The following is a 4,324-nucleotide window of genomic DNA, read 5'->3' as shown; positions in this document are numbered from 1 at the left end:
TAGTGAAACCCAATTCCACAACTTGTGCAATGCATCATAAGTTATACTATTAGCTACAGTATTTTACACACAAAAGAAAAGTTGCATTTTGTATATATTTATAATGTGATAAAGAAAATAAAGTATGTTTTGAATATTATAATCAAATGGGAAAGCTCTTTTCTAATGTTGACAAATTGCTCATTTTTGTTGTCAATTTTGTTTAAAAAGAATAACTTTGTCGATGTTAAAAATGTGATGGAAAAAATAAAGTATGTTTTGAAAATTATAATCAAATGGGAAAGCTCTTTTCTAATGTCGACAAATTGCTCATTTTTATTGTCGGTGATGTATTATCAAATAAAGTGTTGATCTCGGACAAAAGAGTTGGAATTGGAATGAAGAAGAAATGTAGTAAAAAAGTTTGAAAATTGGTTTAGCTTAAGCAAAAATTATATATCATCTAAGATAGAGAAGACTTAAAAAGTTGTAATATAATTATTATTTCAATAACATTACATATAAAGCAACCATTTCGTTTTTGTTTTGGAAACTAATAAACATAGTTCAACAAAATGCTTATCATACCAAAAATAATAAAAGATGATCGACAAACCCAAACAATTAACTATTTAATACTATAAGTTTATTCTTTAAAGAAATAGCAGCGTGTTTTCGGTTTAGAAAATTAAGAAAAAGGATATGAAGTGATATTTTCATTACTTGATTTAATAAGAGACATTAGTAAATCGTACTTTAAGCAAAAAAGTCAAGTTTTTTGGTTTGGAACTACACACGTACACGTTAAAACCAAAAATGCCGATCCATGAAGCTATTAATTATGATCTAATTGAGTTAAACTTTAAATAAAAAAAAATTAAAAAAAAAAAAGTGTTTCTTTAGTAGGTTGAGGTTCAATCTCTCAACTCAAAGAACACCAATCTACTTTTTTCCATTATTTTGGTCAAGAAAAATTACTTATATACCCTAATATTACAAACATCATCAAAAGTGATTATTAGCAGTAAAACACATACATACATTACTTTTATAAAATGTGATTATATCTGATTCAAAGTAAAAACAAGCTATGCAACATATGTAGGGCAAAATGCAAAAAATAGCAATGCATTTTCTATTTTTTTCCTTAATATAGTATTCTAATTCTATATTTCCATATTATAGCCTTGTTTTCCAAATTATTCATTTTAGGGCATTGTACTTCAGATAATTTATGTAGTGCGAATTATAATTTTATTGGGAAAAATGAAACACACATAGAAAATGAGACATGTTTAATGCTAAAACCAACACAAGTTCAAATGTAATGGCCTTTATTACAAAAATAAAGTGTAAATGTGAGACAAAATACAATCTAACAAGTTTTAGTAAAGTGATTCAATCTTTTGATCATTTACCCTTTTTTGCAGGTTTTTTCACATTTTGTGGTTTTTGTGGCTTACGTGCACGTGTAAGTGCAAATTCCCCTAATTTGTGGCCTACCATGGCATCTTTAATTTGAATAGGACGATGTCTTTTTCCATTATGGATAGCAATACGATAGCCCACCATTTCGGGTATGATCATAGATGCACGTGACCATGATTTTATGGTGTGTTTCTCATCATTTGCATTCAGCTTAGCTATCATTCTCTTCAAATGAGTAGCTACGAATGGAAACCTGTTTATAAGTGGTGCCATTGAGAAACAAACTTCTTCCTTTCACCAATACCTGAAAATGAACTTGATTGAAAATGAGAAAAAGGTTATTCAATTGCACGAATTTAAAATCAACATAACAGATTTCTGCAATATAAAAGCACACCCAACTTCAATATTAACACAACTGGACCAATACTGATAAACAGTAGTGGTAGCTAAGAGTGACAAGATATAGTGAGACTACTAATTTCTGAAAACATATCCTAAATTTCTTATTCTCTCCTCCATAATAACGTATAAATACTGCTCTTTCATCCCCGACATCGATTGACATTAGTGAAAGGCATAATTGACTGGGGCATTTTGTCGAACACATGGAAGGCGTAAATGATTTCAAACAAAATTTATAAAACATACCTAGCTCAAAACAAAGAGATAGATTAAATATATGCAATATTGCTTGATGCCAAAATCGAATGATGGAGATTCATTTTTTTATTGAAAATGAAACGAACCAGAGAAAGAAATGCAGGCCAGTGGAGAAACAAAACAAAACTATTAACCTAGAATTGACCGAGAGAAAGAAGAGAAGACAATAGCGTACCTGAATCGATGATGGAGGCGAGATGAGAGAGGAGCTCTGATGATGAAGAAGGCCAGAGGAAGGGTTTTCTTTGTCAAGTTGTAGCGTTCTGTCAAAAAGACTTTTTTTTTTTCTAAGAGGGTACCTAAAGGGTGTTTGGGATTTAGACTGCGCTATAAATTAAGTTTAAAGGTTTAGATAGAAATGCTAAAGTAAGAATAAACTAAATAAATTGATTTTAATAAGCATTCTCTCCCTTGTTTATTGCTTATTATTTATTCTTACCACGGACGTTTTTGTAAAAACTGATAAGCAATAAGCTAATAAGCAATAAACTAATTTATCCAAACACTCTCTCTTAAAAGAGACTAAAGGCTTATTTCCAATAAAGACCTCATATTTACTATTTTTTTCGTTTCCGACCAAAAGGTTTGTTTTTTTCCAGAAAAAAAACACACATTTTGCAAAAACTTGTTTTTTTGTCTTGTAACTGGTTGAGTGGGTACCCATCCATCCTTTTGTGTCGATTGAAACAAATCAGGAAGAGCTTTTACCGAGAACCCCACCACTGGAGCCACTCCTTCGTTGATCTAGAACCGAAACAAACCAAATCCATAACCACCACTTTAGACCTCCCTTACACAACCTTCATCACAAACAGAAGAAAAAACCTACTGCTGCTCTTCATCTTCTCCATCAAAAAACATAAGCATCAAAGAAAAAAAACATAAAAAAAAATTGTTGCTTTGTTCTTTGCCCTCTAGCCGATACTAGAGACCTTTCCATCCTTGCTTATCCAGAAACTGGTAACCGCCGTCGGTTTTTCATCATCACCGAATCCACATCTCCACCTTCGCCTTTTCCATCGATACTCGAACCTCTACCTCTAGCCGAGACCACCTAAAAACATAAACCAACCCGTCGCCACATCCTTCGAACAACCATCACTACCTATCAACTGTTTCTTCTGAACCAAGAATGAAGCTACTGTTTATCTTCGTCGCCTAGTCTGAACCTGCAACAAACCGAATCAGTGAAGAAAAGAAACAACATAAAAAAAAACTAATTTCCTATCGTTGCTTTCCCTTCGGTTTAACCTCCTATCGAGAACCCTCATCCGAAAACAAAACAGAAAAAGAAAAAGAAAAGGAGAAGAAGAACTTACCTGTTGTGTATCTCGATTCACCTAAACTCGAGAACCAAACAACCTCACCCTCGTCAGATTTTATATGCATGGATTTTAGCAAGAATGGTTCTTCAAATGTGTGGGGTTATCAACCAGGGAAATAAAATGGGATGTCATGGTATGTATAATGTATTTTATATGCATTCACAATTAACACTTTTTTCATTAGTTAATTCAAGACCAACTAACTATGTAAATCGATGGTGAAATTTGGAATTGCAGGTGTGTCTGTTTTTCTACAGGGAACAAAGGAGGCAAAGGAAAAGGAAGATGGGTTGCTCACGCGGTTACTAGACAAAAAACAAGTTTTTGCAAAAAGTTTGGGTTTTTTTGGGAAACAAACAAACCTTTTGGTTTAAAACGAAAAAATCAGTAAATATTGGGTCTTTATTGGAAATAACCTGAGACTAAATTACAAAATACTCTCTCTCTCTCTCTCTCTCTCTCTCTCTCTCTCTCTCCCTCTCATCTATCTATCTATCTATCTCTTATATCAGAGTTAAATCCCAACACGAAAACAATCTGATACTTGTTACTCATTACAAGTTGACAAGAACAATTACGAATTCTATTAACTGATTAACTAGAATGATAAAAACCCTAGCTAGGTGACTAGGCTAACAAGAATTAAAAATGAAATATTCATTAAGCTCAAAACTGAAAAATCTAGATAGAAACACAAAAAGAAAACCATACAAAAAATTGAAAACTAATCACACGAAAAGTCATAGTCTATTGTAGAACTGAAAACTAGGGTTTTAGCCAGACATGGCTAAAAACAAATCTAAACTAATAAGAAGAAACTTTAACCAAATAATCTTCTAAACTAAACGAATGAGATCATTTACATCCTTCAGATCTCCAGGAATCGTTGAAAGGTATCAGAAATCGCCTTCATAAGTGTTTCCTGTCAT

The 4,324-nt window shown here is 32.4% G+C and overlaps 1 long non-coding RNA gene across 1 annotated transcript; it reads right to left on the bottom strand.

The window, feature by feature from the left end:
• Positions 1-1,257: 1,257 nt before the first annotated feature.
• LOC111901069 (uncharacterized) lies at positions 1,258-3,360 on the bottom strand. The gene is made up of 2 exons (XR_002853403.3): positions 2,246-3,360; positions 1,258-1,722 (listed from the first exon to the last, which is right to left on the bottom strand). It is a non-coding gene; the product is annotated as an uncharacterized LOC111901069 (long non-coding RNA).
• Positions 3,361-4,324: the final 964 nt, after the last annotated feature.

This window comes from Lactuca sativa, chromosome 5 (genome assembly GCF_002870075.4).
Source record: "Lactuca sativa cultivar Salinas chromosome 5, Lsat_Salinas_v11, whole genome shotgun sequence".
Taxonomy (NCBI): domain Eukaryota; kingdom Viridiplantae; phylum Streptophyta; class Magnoliopsida; order Asterales; family Asteraceae; genus Lactuca; species Lactuca sativa.
This window is presented reverse-complemented; position numbering and strand designations above follow the sequence as displayed.